Raw genomic sequence first — 17,955 nt, forward strand, 5'->3', positions numbered from 1 at the left:
GTCAGATATGGGAGTATCTGGATATTTGTGAGGTTGAAAGCTTTTTTGGGGGAGAAATATGTAGAGTTAAATTAATAAACTGCAAAAAGAGAGCAAGCTAGAGAGAAAACAGGGCAAGATTGTGTGTGTGCATTTCGTATCAGTGATCAAAGTTATCCAACTTGTATTGCCCTCTAGAAACATCTCTTGAGTACACCATGGCTGAGAGTATATTGACTAAGAAAGATGAAGATCAACCCAAGCACACTCTTCTTTCCCTCCCCATTCCCATCCCAAATTAAGTTAGCATTTTGGTAGTAACAAGTGAGAAAAATGTGAGAGAAACAGCCCTGCAGACACCAAGGTCAGTGCAGAAGGAAGGGGAGGAGGTGCTCCAGGTGCCGGAGCAGAGATTCCCTTGCAGCCCATGGTGAAAGACCTCAGTGATGCAGGTTGCCCTCTGCAGCCCATGGAGCAGATGTCCACACTGCAGCCTGTGGATTGGGCACACTGCAGCAGGTGTACATGCCCTGAGGGAAGCTGCAGCCCATGGAGAGCCCGCACTGGAGCAGGCTCCTGGCAGGAGCTGTGGTCCGTGGAGAGAAGCCCACACAGCAGCAGGCTTTCTGTACCAGTCTGTTCATGAAGGACTATACCCTGTGGAAAAGACAGGGAAAGGGGTGAGGAGGAAGGAGTGGCAGAGAAAACTGTTACAAACTGACCACAACCCCCATTCCCCTTCCCCCTGGACCACTGCTGGTCAAGTAGAAGTTGGGACTGAAGAAGTGAAGTTGAGCCTTGGAAGAAGGCAGGTAGGGAGGTGTTTTTAGTTTTGTTTTTATTTCTCACTGTCCTACTCTGTTATTAATTGGCAATAAATGAATTGGAGAATTAATTTCTCCAAGATGAGTCTCATTTGCCCATGACAGTAATTGGTGAGTGTCCTGTCCTGTTGAGATGGCGAAGTGAGAGAGCAGCTTACTGGGCACCTGACAGTCAGCCAAGTCACATTTACTTACTGCCCTCTCCACTGTGTGGTAGGTAGCACACTTGTTCAGTACCTTTCCAGCACTTGTATTATAGGCATTTCATTTTATCCTTGCATTGCTAACACTTAATGGACTCCTTGAAATATTTACAGAATTATCTGGGCTGAATCCCTTCCAAATAATTCCCAGAAGCTATTACACTGTAATATGCTAATCACTTTGACTATGTCAAAATAGGGATCATGCATCTTTTCTGAAGTTCTTTATATGGCATCTTTTTAAAAACTTGTAGACAAGTAATTCTTTCTCCTAGTAATACAGAATAGTCAACCTGAGATGCATTTTTATGTGTATACATAGTCAATGTTTGAAATGTTACAGAATCAGATAAGTTGTGTATGTGAGAAAGTTCTACCACATATACAGCACACCCATATGATCAAGACATAATTTTTCAGAGTTAGAACTGCATAGCTTTTTGTGTTCAAAACATTTGCATTGCATCTACAAATGTAAGTAAGCCTTGGGGTTGAGGAACTGTGGAAATGCTGTTAAAACCTAAGTCTCACCATGTTTTTTTAAGTCTTCAGTCTGAGCAAATACTCACAAGAATGGATAAGAAGTGTCTGGCAAATTTTATATCCTTGTTTTAAGTACAAAGGAGCTGATGTACATAATTTTCAAACATCACCACGTTTTTTTAAATGAGCAAACCAACATATTTTCATGAGCTTTTTTTGCAGAAATAGTGGGATTCTTTTGACTGAAATTTTCAAAGAATATTCAGAAAAAGGAAAACTCCCAATAATGGAAAATGTCAGCCTGTATGTGCAGAGGTATGTTAAGGTTAAAAGCAGCTGGAAAGGAAGTGTTATAAGGTGTTTTGCAGTCTTTATAATAAGTGGTGCCACTAGTCTCATATATAAAAAATGCTGTTGTGATTCATAGAGTTTTAGTACCACCTGTTTGACATTATGGCATATTCAATCAAGTCAGCTATACTTCATACTGCATTTTTGCCAGTATTTCCAAGTAAGTTCTTTAGCTGTGTGCAAGCCCACATCTAAGTCCTTCAAGTTCAGTGGTTCTCTCAATGCTTGCTTGGTCAGACACTGGTAGGACTAGGGCAATAAATGGATGAATGGGAAGTGAAAAACAAGCCCTCTGCTTGCAGGTGCCTTTCACAAAAATGGAGCTTAAATCTAAAGGTTTTCCTGAACTTGTCATTTTAAAATAAACTTCAGAGGACTTAAATTCACTTCTTTTTGAAGAGCAACAAATATTTGTTGCAGAAAAATGTTCCTTCGTTGCTGCCATATTGGTTTCACCTTTGTGAAAAATGCTACATTTAAGCCACCATATTGCAAATTTATTTTAGTTTGTAAGGACGTGTTTGAGTGTAGACAAGGAGTGAAGAGAGAGTGGCAGCTCTGGCAAGATTTTGAATGCTGTGGGAACCTGTGATGTGCTGAAGTTGATGGTGTGGAACCAGAATTTGGCCATGTAATCTGATGATCATCTTTGCAATACCAGAAAAATGTTATTAATGTGTATTGTCACAATAAGGAACTTGAAACAGTCTGACAGTGCTTTAGAAAAAATTCAGAATAACAATTTGTCGATTTATCTGGAGATTTGGGTGCGTGTTTATAGAAACATTTGCATATTTGGCTCATACGATATTAAATTTCACGAGTTTCCCTCATATTACCTACTTAAATATAGCTGTGGGACCTGACAAAAATGACATGATGTGAAGTCTGAACTTGAATATGTGTCTTTACCTCTGTAAATATGGGAGTGCTTCATGAATGTCACCACTGTGCAAATGAGGTGCAGATGAGAGTACATTGCCTCAGACTCTTCCCACAAGCAGTCTGCAAGTAACTGAAAAATTCAGCAACCTGCTGTTATCATCTGTCACAGTTCAGTTCTCTTCCTTTTTATTTATTCCTCAGTTACAGCTGATAACTTATCAAGATTTTTTCCTGTGGCACTGCTGGTGCTGATGGCAACCCATAGGTGGTTCTGTGGTAGCTGTGAATCCTGCCCTCACCTACTTTGATTCATGTAAATTCTGATTTATGTGTGAGTGCTTAGGGTTTTATAAAAAGAAATTTCCCTCCTCGTGGAAAGTGAGCTGCTTGGTGACTATACTGGCAGGAGAAAGTAAAAAGGGAATCTTGATGTATGCAAAGACCAGATATGAGTGTTGCTGGTTTGAATATAAAACCTGAAGGGCAACAGTGGTTTGCAGGAGTTGTTTTCTGGACCTCAAATGAATTTGGCCAAAATGAGGAGAACTTGAACATGCAGCATGAGATGGTAAAAGAGAAGATTTGGGCCTGCTGGCCCCTTCAATTTTGATCCATGAAATTCACTGAAATGTTGGTAGTAGGGAAAAAAAAACCAAACCCAAACCCAGAAATTTGTATGTTGAGTATTTGTATTGATTTGACCCTTGTTTGTTTTTTTTTTATAAAACACTAACCTGGTTATAAGTATTATAAATATGTTTATGGAACTCTGGCATTTTTCTGTAGGGTGAAAACATCAGTCAATGTGGGTGTTGCAGTAATTTACATGCAAACATAGTTTTCTACAGTATTATAAAATGATGAATAGATTTATTTTTAGCCTAATCGCATAACAATGATACAAATATTTTAGTGATATAAGTGTTCTGCAGTAAAAGTGTTTTCTTGCCTGACTTGATAGGAAGGATGTTCTTTTTTCTCTTTCTTTTATATAGAGAAAAATTTTTTTCAATGAATTCCTTTCCAAAACCACATTAAATGTAATCTCCAGAAGTGGTAAAGGGAAGAAAGCAATTCCTTTTTCCCTTCTTATTTTATATCTGACTTGTTATATTGCAGATTCATTCGTATTGCACATTCCAACTATTGAAATACAATAGTAAATTACAGGCAATGTCACATTTCACTGAACAAGTAGTCATAATCCAACAACATATATCTTTAAGAGGTAAGGCTTTTTTCCTTGCTGTGCAAGAAATGGGAATTTTAAAACAGCCTTCAAAATACTAGCTGCCAATCCCTATTAGCTTCCTGTTAATGGGGATGTTCCCCTGTGTCAAGATTTGATTCCCTGGAGTTCCTCATGGTTTCATCGCACCACTGCTGTTTGAAAGTTGCTATGTCAAGGTTAGGGGGAGGACAGATGGGCAGCGAGAAATGCAATAAACAGTATGTGAGGAACTGTGAATCATCATTTTTGGTCTGCATCCTATCTGTAAATACCTAGGAGTCCCTTTGATATCTCTTAAGCCAGTGAAGGAATGTGTTATTCTATAGATAATTCTGAATTTAGGACAGAAATTAGTTGAGCAACAAGTCCTTATTAAAAAAAATCTTCCATAAACACAGAGTAAATACTTCAATGAACAATGAATAGCAATAAGGGAATGCTGAGCTCATGTTTCATTTCATTCTTTTTATGCAGAGATTATGGGGGTCCTGAATGAAGGATGAAGGTTCAGGTTTCACCTTGATTCTGGTCGCTGGCAATTGTCCAGGGGAAAAGGACTATTTCCATTTCAGAATGCAAAATTCTCTGAAGGATTATCTAATACTTAGAAGACCAGTACTTCCAAATCAGTTAGGTAAATGAATATTCATGAAGCAGATGAGTAAGAACACATGTGAATGTGTTTGCGTTGTCATGAATATGGCAAGCAGATTTTTTCAAGATAAAGTAATGTATAAACTACAAGTATCTCTTCCTTATGGGAATATAGTATACATGCCCATTCTTAGACTGGTAATTGTTAAGGTGTTAGATGTTCAAGAATATTTTCATAGTTCTTAGAAACTGCAATACCCGTAAAAATAAAACTTCCAGTGTTTTGCAGTTTGTTGTGCACAGTCATAACACCTCAAACGCTCGTGAAATTCACAGTGGCATCAGTGACATGTTCTTTTATAGGCTTACAACTTCATCCAGTATACCTAAAGATTAGTGTAAATGAACCTTAAAGAAATTGGCAGTATAACTCATGTTCATTTTAAGGTCTGCTTTCAGCAGCATAGCTGCATGGAAGTACCTTTTTATATATGATAAAATTATGCTCAAGAATATGATGCTTAGCATAGGTAAGAGCTGTTAGGACAAGTGTGTGTACAAAGTCAGAGTTTTTAAAAGTGGTTGGTCAGTCTCTACCAACAATGTCTTGCTATGGCCTATTTAAACATACCTATTTTTGTGTATCCAGTTTGGAGTGATCTTCATTTCAATATTTCCTTATGCAAGCAGTGACTAACTTTTATGTGTAGGAACAGAAGACTTGCTAGAACAACTAGATTCCTATACTTAATATGTTAAATCACAGAATCACAGAATGATACGGGGTCAGAAGGGACCTCTGGAGATCATCTAGTCCAACCCCCCTGCCAAAGCAGGTCCACCTAGAGTAGGTTGCACAGGAACGTGTCCAGGCAGGTTTTGAATGTCTCCAGAGATGGAGACTCCACCCCCTCTCTGGGCAGCCTATTTCAGTGCTCTGCCAACCTCAAAGTAAAGAAGTTCCTTCTCAGTCAAAATCCTGAATGTTTATTTTCTGATTTGTAGATAATAAAGAAAATGTTTCCAGATTATATTTTAAAGATATTTTACTTGGAAAATTTTGTATTATATAAAATTACTAGTAGTTGTCAGTATTGAATGATAATTTTAGCAATGAAAGCGATTGGTGTTGCAGAATGCTGTGCATGGCATATTTTTGCTGAAGAGCAAGCCTATATAGTGATGTGCAGTTTTATTTTCAACTCTTGTCTGAAGTCGTATGCTTAAAGTTTATAAGGGAGGAGAGGTAGTAAAGTGCTCCTCCACTGAAATTTTACATAGCTAATTGTTACCTTCAGTTTTATAGAACATTTAAATATTAAGAAAGAATACCTTGATACCTGACATTGCCTAATTGACTTTAAAAGACATTTCTCTACATTAATTGAAAAGATGTCTAATTACAGTATGTTGGGTAATAACATTTTTGGCCTGTGAGACAGACTACAATAGTAGTATGCCAGAAATAAACATTGCATAAGTTTGCATTTACATTGCAACTAACAAGATTCTTTCCTCTGAGACTCCTCTGGCTCATTGTTAATATTTAAAGAGTTCTTGATCAAATCATTCCTGTATGCTGCCAGTGCAAAAGAAAATTCAATTAATATGCCAAAAAAATGGAAGGCAAACACTAAAAAAAAATTTTAAGTGCTCTATTCAACTGTGAGTTTGACATGAACATTTTGTCCTCTGTTTCACAAATATTTAATATTATGAATTTTTATTTGCAAATAGATTAATTTGCATAGGATTATTCAAGTTAGTATAATTAATCATATGTGTTTGCAGAATGATGGATGTATATGTTAACTAGTATTTATCTTACTGTTTAAATTTCATCCCATTTTATATTCTGCTTGTTTGAAGTGGAGCAAATGTACAGGTACATGATTGCCACTGTTATATCCGTAGCATATTAGTTGGAAACCTTCCTAGATCTCAGAGATGGAATATGGGTTATGCACTGGGATATAAATAGCCAGTTCAGCTTCAAAAGGAGGAACATTTTATATAACCTCTTTTTTACTTCATTCAGGGCTGATAAAAATTAGCCACTTAGTCAACTGCAATATAGAATAGTATATTCTGGTTTTCTTAGTTTTGTCAATATACTGCAAATTTGAACAATAAATTTCTGCTGGAATAATCTTCCATAAGGAAAATGCATGAAAATGTACAAAATGGCTTGGCAACGTAGACGACAGCACTGCAGGCTATACCAGAATCTGTTTCTAGAGAGACCAAAGTTCAGTCATATGTTGTGCTATTCACCCTGTGGTGTTTTTGTGGCTTGGGCTTAATGTTTTTCTAAAGAAAATGAAACTTGAAATATCCAATTCCACCAGACTGGAAGTTTTGTCTTCCAAATGACACAGAGCATTTTTTCACAAAAGGTTCTGGGCAGTGTATATCTTTCACTAAAGCGCTCTCGCCTGGGGAGGTCATGGAGAGCAGGCTTTGAACAAATTGCTGCCATACAGCCTGCACGGGTTGTAACGGAATGAAAATCCCCGGTAGTGTCATCTGTTGGAGGAATTTTGCAGAACTGTCAGTCACGGTAGCTTGACAGAAGGGAAGGGTATTCTTTTTCACACCTTGGTTCATGGTCTCAGAGTTGTAATCGCAGATCACATGAAGGGTTTCTCCAGCGAGACACCGTGGAACCTGGCGGGTGTAGAAGGCAGCAGCAGGCTGTTCTGTGGAAGTTGCCCAAGAACTAGCCCTTCTTCCCTGAGTATGGGAGGCTACTTGTAGTGGAAATATTTTTTCCAGGGACACAAAGCTAGACTCGATATGCATGAACCATGTGCTTTGCTAATCTAGTTTAATGGCAGAAAGCCTAAACTATCCATATGCTCGCTGTGGTCTGGCATTGCAGAGGCATGCTGACAATTTGGCGATGGTGACTGTTCCTGTGGGCGTCACTGAGACATTCCTGTTTCACTTCATCTCGTCGGTATCATATGATGTTCTGGGAAGCTGTGTACATTCTGTTTCTTCATGCTTCAATGGAGGATGCCGTTACATGCCCCAAACTCCAAGAACTTAAGAAATATCTACAACGGGACGTAACTGACCAGGAGGTGAAACAGAAAACATTTTCTCTGGCAGGTAGTTTAATACCACCAGAGCCAATTTCTTTGCTTATTATCGTCTCCTCTGCCTCTAAGGCAGCCAAGCCTTAGCCATGGAGCATTTCATATTCCACTCACTCCTCTTCATGTTTCTTATCATACTCCATTACACCTCCTCTTTCAACCAGAACATTACTCTTTAGAAGAGTAATGCTGCTTATGTATCCCTGAGCGTGTACTTCTGAGGGCAAATCACCTAAAAGCAAAGGGAAGTTAGCTGTTTGCTGAAGTTATCTGTGGAAGCAAAGGGAGAATAATATCTCTTACATCATAAAAGAAAAAATTACTGCTTGTGGAGTTCATTTAGGACTGCAACTAGCATGAGAAGAAGTCATATCATCGTCTTTAACAAAAACTATTCAATTACCGACAATTACAAACTCATTTGTATATTTGTATTTTGAATTACAAACTTCCTAGTACAGCACATTCCACTTTCTTGAGCTTCTGTCTATGAAAAAAAAAAGAAGAACCATCAAGAAAAGGAGTCAGATATAATGCTTTTTACAATTGTCATAATTAAACTCAAATTCTCTCTTTATCATTCTGTCTAGTTACTTTCACAAGAATGCCCTATGTGTCCAAGTGAGATGTAAAGCAGCAAAGCAAATTCATGTTAAATTGACTGTTTCGTCTTTTGGACTGGTAGGCAGTGGAATCCTTGTATGTCACCATCATTACATTTAAAAAAGATTAAGCCTTATACACTTCGTTTCAATTACCTTTCCCAATCCAGACTTTAAAATAGTGTTAAAATGCCTGGGAAATTTACTTTTTTTCTCAAAGATTTTCTGACTTGCTTGGAAGTTGTGTGAAAAAGGAGGTGACTTTTTACTTGGATATTAATAGATTTCAAGTTTTCAAAAGTCTAGAAGATAAAAACATTAATGGTGCTGATATGTTCATTATCATAGCATAAAGCAAGTAGCTGTGTGAGTAAAACATTGCTCCCTTGACTGGGAAATGTGACTTTCTATAGCTTTGTGTGAGTCAACTGACTGCATAGTTAATTGAATCATGGTAGTGTTTTTCTTACTCCATGTGTATCTTTAGTGTTTTCCCATATCATTTTTTGTGGCAGCAGTAGTCAGGCTGTTTTCTTCAACTGGAGTAATCAGACACAGGCATAAGAAGTTATGAGATGTGAACTTGTAAACGTTCAGACCTGGTGTGAGTTCCTATTTTTTTATGAGAGCTGTAAGAGTGTCATCATCTTTACAGGTGCTATGGTTGCCTCTGTCAGATTGGAGTTCAAAATTTTATGAGAAAATAGCAGAATATATAGCTGCATATTCAGTGCAAATAGTCACACAGCCCCTGAAAACTAGAGGGAAAAAATGTTCTTTTGCACGGTTCCCAGTCATGTGAGAATTAACAGAGGACTAGGCAGAGGATTCAAACTGCAAGACCAAGGAAAACAAATTAGCTGGCCATATCTGAGCCTGATGGCAGCTTCTGCATCAGGTAAACCTTGTGGGCTGATTGCCTGAAACTTGAGGAACAATCGATCCATGGGTTCCTTGGCTTTCCCAGGTTCCCAAGCAGCGTAATTGGTGGGCCAGTGCTTTCTGAAGGAAAAAAAAAGGAGAACTTGGAGGATGCAGGATACCCTCTGTGTCTTTTGCTCTTACTCTTGATCTTCAGATGCCACTGTTTCCAAATCTATGAATCTTGGAAAGATCTTGTCTCTGAATCGTGTCCGTGGTGCCTTGTACCACTGGAGTCCAGGTCCAAAATCAACAGATTCCCTCCTCTCTAAAAAGATTCAGGGTCCTTTTATGGTTCTTCGCACTGTCAAGAAATAGGTGGGATTTGTCTTTACCAAAGCTTTCAGAGTTTGTACAAACCCAGTTTAACCGAATGAAGTACTAAAAAAAAGAGTTGGTTCATCACTTTTTAACGTTCTACGTATTCTGTCATGTGAAGAATAACAGCTTTTGCTGGATCTAATTGTGTGATCTTATTTTATGTGTTTTTGGTGAGTTTGTGGAGTGTACGTGTACACTGCTCTACAAAAACCTTTTATGGAAGATGGTCAAATAAAATGATGGGCCTTCCTCTCATTTCACCCTAACCATATTTGTTCTTAAACCTGAAATAAAATGGAAGAGACTGAATAAAAGAAATATATATCCCAATATTGCTGGAGCCCACCTTCTTCCATACAGCTATTCTGGGAAAGAAACAAAGGAATTCAAAGTGCAAATGGCCAAACTCTCTGTGGCTTTACAGTATTGCAGATCCCAGGACTCTCCCCACCTACAAGACAAGATTCAACCCGTATCTTCAGCCACTTGTGTTCTGTGGCTGTTCTACCTTCACTAGTTCCGATAATAATGAGGGATTTTATAAACCCTTGCAGAGCTAAACTCCACCCTGAATACTCATTGGCTAGGAAATAGGTACAGAATAGTAATGCATAAATACCATAATTAGAATAGAAAGAATACAATTACTTTACAAATATCCTTTAAGCAGCTGTCACCTGTAAGCTAAAAAAAAAAAAAAAGGTTAAAAATATTTCTTTTTTTTTTAATAAGTTTCATGCTCAAGTAATTTCAAGATGGATAGTTACTGAAACCAGTGTCCTTCATTTATCTGCTGGAAAGTATTATTACAGAAATCATACAGTTCTGAAAGCAACCATCCATGTTACTCAAAATTTCTTCCTTGAATCTTCTCTGCAGTGCCTTAAATTGTACACTCTGAAAATACACTGGATATTACAGTTGCAGTAGTGCAAGTTTTCTAACAATGATACATCCCATTTCTTTGCTAGTGCTCCCATGCACTGCTGTTTCAGCAGGGGTTAGCCTGACTATCAGAGTGAACAATGATCACTAGTTCTGGCTTTACTGTGAGCTTCCCGAGAAAGAGGGTAAACATGAAATTTTAGATCAGCTACTGTTTTATGGAGCTAATGTAATTTTGTTTCCTTTTCTCCGTGCAGTACAGATTTAACATTAGTAAACAGTAATGGCTGAAAATATGTATGAAGAATAAAATTAGTTTACTTAAACATTGGGTATGATTCTGAGTTACATTTATGAAAATACAGGTTAATGTGATGAGTCTCAAGAGAAATGCTTTTGATTTATCTAATTATTAGTAAAATGTGAATCTGTCTCTGAACATAAATTCATGAATTTGAAAATTATGGTTTTAAATTAACACTCCAAATATAAACACAAAAAAATTCTAATATGTGAACTGAAGGCAGCTATGAATAGGTATCTTTTATGTTATATGTTATACTTTGTTTATAGTTCAAATTAGGATCTTCAGGGAGAAAAGCGGGGAAAGACTCAGGCCCCACTATTACAGATTTACTTGACATTTTCAGTCAAGTTCTTTGTAGACAGAGACATTCATAACAAATTTGTATTTACTGTTAAGCATAACAACATTATTGCATATCTGATAAGAATTGCATTTTATAAGGTAGCCAAAGACTGGATGGAAGGCAGCTTCAGGAGTTAATAAAAGCCTGAAAAATCTGCCTTCAAATGTCATTGAAGAAACCCATTTAATTTAGTCTATGACAAAGAAGGGCATGAAATAGTTCTGTGTTACAGCAGCATAAGGGAACATGGCTCATGGTAAGGTCTCCTGAAAAGGTCTGTTAAAAAAAATCAAGAGCTATTAGCTGGAAGTGGATACCATATGCATTTAGAGGCAGCTATATATCAGTGGGTAATTACCAGAACAATTTGCTTGGAAATGTGGCAGATTCAGTTACTTTATATTTTTAAAATTGGAATGACTATCTTTCTACAAGGTGTACTCTATGTCAACAAAAAAATGTGGGTCCACAATAGCAGTTATGGATGGTTTTTATAATGTTCATATTATGTATGAGGACAAACAGTGTAGAGACCATGGCTCCTCCTGAGCTTACCCAATAATGCTGACATTTAACATATGATGAACCTCATGTTTTGAAATGAAGGATGAGATATCTGTTGAATAGCTAAGATGTAATGAAGTGAAAAGGCTGCGCACTTTTCATTCAGGTTTAAGGGCGTATGGCTTTTTAGCACACAAATTAAAGTAGATTGTATGAATCCACTCACCTTTCACCCTGAAATGAAATTAAATTAGGACGAGGAAGTAATAAAGAATTATCAGGACGTTTTGCATATATCACCGGTTTGATATATATAGTAATTTGCTTACGGTGTTTCTCTTTTAAAGAACCGTTTTCCTGAAGTTTTTTCAATCCTATGAAAATATTTACTGCACACTTACATATTACTCTGCAGGCAGTTTTTACAGACTATTAGAGCTTAATTTCATTTAAAATATTTTAAAATGCACTACTTACGCAATTTTTTAAAATACTTATGGTGATGTTCTGCAGTAGAATCTAGAACTAAAGCATTTCACCTTGAAGTGTTTGTTATTCCAGTATATGTACACTTTATCATTTGCCATTAATTATAACATAAATTTCAGGAGCTCCTTGAAGTATATTTCATTTATGGTAGCTCTATATGATGAAATGATGAGTTACTAATACCATTCTCCTTTAAAGTGTATTATTATTGGGTTAGAAACTGTGCCTACTCAATATTATGAAAAATACATATTCTTTATTATTACTGTAAACTAGCAAATATCAAAACAGATATTAAGTTGATTCCATTAACTTTCACTATATTCATGTTTATCTCAGGAGAAATTCCATTGAGATCTATGAAGTTATATCAATTGAGGCATTATTAGGAATAGTAACACACAAAAAAGAGAATTAAGATTGTACTTCCTTTTCCTTCTCTTCATTTCGTGCTTCCTGTTCCACTCTTTCCCTCCCTGACTTTGATTTTCCTATTTTGATGAATACCTAATACAGTGTAGTTGAGGTGAAATGGAGATATTCTTTACTACATTTTATTTTATTTTGACTTCTTGGCTCTCTACGTATATAAAGAAAAGTTTAAAATTTATTCTTTATTATTGTGTTTAATGTCACCAATGTGTGACGTTCTCTCAAGGCTAGTATAAAATAGCAGGGTCTGGTGCTTTGGTATTCCCTCTGAGCACCCAAGAGTGAAACGTGCAGTGCATGAATGCCTAATGTGCTGGTGAAGTCAGGCATCCTTCAACAGTAAGATGTTTATTTACTATTTTGTATATCTCAACACAGTGATTTTTGATGAGCTTCTGTACAGAGTGTATACAGTGAAGAAGAAATCATCTTCAGATCTGAGTTTCTTACAAACATGTACATGAAGTACATGCACAAGCATTTTAGGTGGCACCTAACACAGGGGTACCATCACCATATTCCTCCCAGTGTCGAATTCTCAGAGTGAATCCTGTGTGACCTCACCAAATTGATAAAAGTTCAATCACAAACTGTGGAAGTAAAGATCAATCAGTCAGTCAAGTAGAAGTCACAGTTAAATTCTGTGACATTATAAAACTGACCTGTGCTATTCAATTTATCATTATGTTTATTCATTTTTCCCTTTCAGCTATCCAACATTAGACAATTATTCATAATGAGTAGTTTCATCAAGTAATTTTTTCAGTTCCTGATTTAAAAGCTATTCTGAAAGCCATTTCTGAAATGTTTAAGACATGTTCACTGATCTGAAAAATTTATTTCTATGAATAATTTTTAGCATGTTTGCAGGGGCTTATTAGAAGTGTTCTGTATTCAGTAACTTAAGTTTGTTTTGATTTTACCTGCATATTACTAGAATTATTTTCTGATTCTTAATTGGATAAGTATAATTCCTACAATCAGATTCTTGTTCTATGCCATTTTTGTGCATATGTCAACATACATGAACAAAGTTCAAAATAAACTTTGCAAAAGTATTTTAATCTTTTAACTTTAATTGTTTCTAGGTATGTGCAGACCATTGAATCTATTTACTGAAACATGCATGGAAAAAGAGCCACAAAAGAGGTGTGATTGCATAAGCACAGTGGAAACAAATTACATGTCCATAAATAATAGTATAAAAATCTGTGATACTCTTTTTTATTATTTTTTATATTTTCAATCATAATCATGTCCAAATATAATCAAAGTTACTGTTAACGTGGGGTTTTTTTGTAAAATATTTTAAATTATTGCTGTTGTAAATGTATAGATTAAATGTAGCTAGTGGTTCTGTGGTTTAGGTGGAACCAAATGAAGCCTCAGAGCAGAAGCTGAGATATTGTGTTCTCTGCTTAAGGGCAAAATAGCCCTCCTGCCTCCATAGGGGGTGCAACCACTATCCTGTGCCACACTTTGGCAAAAGGACTGTGCCCACAGACTTTCTCTTCTGCACTTTTGCTGTCTCTATTGTACTCTATGTACATTGTACTTTGTGAGGTCCTTGATAAACTTAAGTTTTTGAAAGTACCAGTCATTTTTCCAGACATTGTTCATAAATTAAGATTTATTTCCCAGTTTGCCATAGCTTACAAACTTTTTTCATGGAATTCTGTGAAAAATAGTCCACTTTCAAAATGGTTGCCATTTCAATTTCTTCATAGGTAGAGCTGCATGAAAAATATTTGTAGTAAATGTTTTCCTCTGAAGATTTGTTTGTTTCTTATTATTTTTTATGCCAGTAGAGGCAAAATGAGGCAAGTTGATTTGTAGTAAATGTTTTCCTGTGAAAATAAGTTTTTTTCTGTTTCTTATTAATTTTTATGCCAGAAGAGGTGAAATGAGACAAGTTGATTTAAGTAGCTTAAGACTTCCACCAAATCTAACTCAATTTCACAGCATTGCTATAAAACCAGAAATAATTTCCATTCCATCTACTATGTGACAACAAATATCCATCAGTTACTATAACCATGAAAGAAAAGGTGGTTAAAGTTCTTTAACTGCATTTATATACCACAGTATATATGAGGGTTTGGTTCAGTTTTCAGTTGTGTTTTTCTTAAGCCTTAAACTCGGGAAGTTCAGTGCTACAGCCCTGTTTTAGGGACCAGTTGCAATAGTCCTATTATTCTCTGCCTTTTAATCAAATGCTTCATATTCAATGCCAAACCAAGCTTATATTTGCTAATTTTTTTACTTTTATTGTGAACAAGTTAAAATGAGTAAGATTAAGTTCTGATCTAAGCATGACTGTTTTCTTCCAATTCAATGAACTTTCCACCTTGTTTGATGAGCTCTTTTATCTCATACCTTCAGAGAGGGCTTTTGTTTCTTCCAAGAGTCATTTTTCTCCCATGTAGCAATTCATTGGCCTTGGATATGAGCAGAACATTTTTGCCTCTGTTTGCCTCATCTCTTTTCTTAGTGGCTCCCTGGACTGGGCACACAGGACCTGGAATGTATCCATGACCAGGCAGGATGATCATAGTGGTGACATTTGTTGATACAGTCAGAGCTCCATAATACCAACATGACTATGAAGTGGATTTTCCAGGAAGTTCTTACTGGTAGTTAGAATGCAAGACATTAACACTGAGGTTTTGTGGGTTTTTTCCTTTCTGGTGAGCAGCATATGGGTTGTCCAGCTATGAAGATCAATAAACCCTGTTGTGTCATTCTGTTCATGTCTTCACAACTCTTACCCTTGGTCTTCACAGAGCTCTTGTAAGGCTTCCATGAAGTTTCTCCATTAAGACACTTATAAATTTCTCCATTTTCAATACTTTCTTGGGCTGACAACAGATTTTCAGGGGTGACACCATTCAAATTGAACTACCAATTGAAAGCCAAGATAGGAGACCATCTGTAAGCATACAGACTCTGATGCTTATATGTTTTTGTAGCATTCACTTTAGCTTGAACTTAAAAGATCACAGTGTACTTGGAAGAACATTTTTCAAGGAAATCAATCTCTGTTTCTGCTAAATGAGGTCAAGGTCTGTGAGTAAGACTGGAGCTGTAGAAAGAGTCTCATAAAACTATGTTTCATTAAATTAAAGAGTTGAGTGATTTTTTGTAGAGAAAGAAATATTTAACATGATGTTTAGCTTAATTTCTAAATAGTAAAGAATAAAAAGCTTAGAGCCAGTTTGAGTCATGAGAATTTCTGGTCAAGACCAGCAAAGTCATATATTCACACTGTAACTGCCATCATAGACATAAAAGTATGAATTCTCTGGTGAGGTGTGCCTTGAGTGGACTGTAGAGCATAGGGCTAATAAAAGCCAGTTGCCTGGCTTGACAGTGAATGTTGTCATTTCGAGTTATGTGTAGAAAAGCTCTGAAAACCTGTAGATCATGAAAACTTGTAGTTCAGGCAATAATTTAACTGTGATTCCTGTCACAAAAGTGCCATGCAGCAGAATTGCAGAGCACTTAAAAACCTCGTAGAAAAGGTAGCCGTGCAGCTAGGACTGTGTACATTACACTTGGTGCAAGTTCTGACTAAGATTAGCAGCTCCCATTAGATAGCTGTCAAACAGTCAATAGATGCTATAGTGGCTCCTTTGCTTGGTCATATTAGTGTCCTTGCAATGAGGATCAAATGCTTCTTTTAGTACAAGGTTGTCCACTTTCATTATGTGACCATATTGCAGAGCATTAAATGACTTGACTTTCACGGGAAAGTTACCTTGCACACATTGAATGTAGTTTTTGTCCGCTGATCTTCTCATTCATCCTAGAAAAATAAGCCTTTGATGTTCACAATTGACTGGCTTGCAGGAACCTATATGCATACCTGAAATCTCCATATGTGTATTAGTCATTTAATGCTGTATGTTTTATGCTACTGTGGAAGCCACTCTATTTTGATGTGAGTGCTGTAGGAACATGTGGCCTGTCCCTAAAGCCACTCTATTTTGAGTGCTGTAGGAACATGTGGCCTGTCCCTCATACTTGTTTTCTTTTGTAATCCTGAGATAATATAAGCAGCCTAAATCACATTGATTATCTCTAATTGCTAGCAAGTAGTAATCCTTTCATTTTAAGAAATCTTCTGTGAAGAAGGCAAGTAAAAGGTCTCTAGAGTCACAAATTTAGGTGTGATGGTAGGGTACCCAAAAGAGAGCAACCCAGGTAGGCATGTGTTAACCTTGTTCCAAATTTTGGAGTATCTTCCTTTTCATTCCCTTTTGTTGTTCCCCCAGCCCAAACAGCATTCTGGAAATTCATTGTAAGTACTGCTAAAAAAATGTTAAGGTCATAGTGTTCATCGTCCTACAGACTAAGAATAAAATGCAACATCTAAGCTTGTATATGAGGAATATGCTTCAATACTGCCTAGATGGCATTTACCAAATGATTCAATTTAATGTATTATGTTACATGCATGTTATACAAACATAATTTCCTGGTTGTTTTCTTTCTGTGAGAAGAAAATGCTGATTGGCAGTTCTGAATTTGCAGTAGAATTCACAATAGGCTCTCCAACTGATGTGCTGATGTACCTTATCGAGTCAGAGAGACTCTGTGTCCTATACTTCAGAGAAGGCATGAGCAGTCTAATTACACACTATATTATTAGTCACTGGAGCATATCAGAATTTTTTAAAAGTTGGCTGTTAATTGTGTGTGCAAATGAGGAGAGTGGAAGAGCAGATGATCACAGTTTAGTATTTCTATTTGTAGAGCCAAGATTTTTGCATGCAATTCTGCCTATTACCAGTCACACTCCTAACAGGATTGAAAAAATCAGACTCTGTGTGTCAAAATTTTGCTGACATATTACTGGTAGAATTTTTGCAGACCTTGTAGTGTATCTAGATATGACTCAGAGATTAATTATGTGTTAGATTCTTTTAGTGACTACAGTTTTAGTGACACTCTTAGTGAAGAATCAACTTGCTATTCGCCACAGAGATGAAGAAATCCAAATCCAAACATTCAAAGCACATACTACCCTGGTACTGACCACCCTTTGCTCACCAAGAGCACATGCATTAAAACAGTCATCAAATGTATATGTGAAAATTGTCACTATGATTATATGCAAACTAAAGGCTGTTGGATGCAGACAGAAAAAAAAAATCCATTTTTATGATGTCATTGGTGGGATGCCTATTGTTTTTTCTGTATTCATACCGTTCACAAGGGACTCCTCACACATCAGCTGGAGTTTAATTACGTTTTTTCCCCAGTTACTCTCATTTATTGATCTGCCCATGAACATGGAATGAGTTTATGTTACTGGCCAAAACATTTCTCTTTATGACTCCCTGTCCACTGTTCAAGATTAAATTATATTGTAAATATTGCTTGCCTGGTGTGATTGGTGACATGGAAGCAAAAGCCAGACATTCTCTTGAGAGTTTTACCCAAGGCACAGTATCTTTCATAGTACATGCCAAAATGGATTAGGAAAATAATATGAGAC

The 17,955-nt window shown here is 36.6% G+C and overlaps 1 protein-coding gene across 5 annotated transcripts in view; it reads left to right on the plus strand.

Moving 5' to 3' along the window:
• DLGAP1 (discs, large (Drosophila) homolog-associated protein 1) overlaps positions 1–17,955 on the plus strand; it is a 504,110-nt gene that overhangs the window by 339,335 nt on the left and 146,820 nt on the right. The window lies entirely within an intron of this gene.

This window comes from Calidris pugnax, unplaced genomic scaffold (assembly GCF_001431845.1).
Source record: "Calidris pugnax isolate Ruff unplaced genomic scaffold, ASM143184v1 scaffold13, whole genome shotgun sequence".
In the NCBI taxonomy this organism is placed as follows: domain Eukaryota; kingdom Metazoa; phylum Chordata; class Aves; order Charadriiformes; family Scolopacidae; genus Calidris; species Calidris pugnax.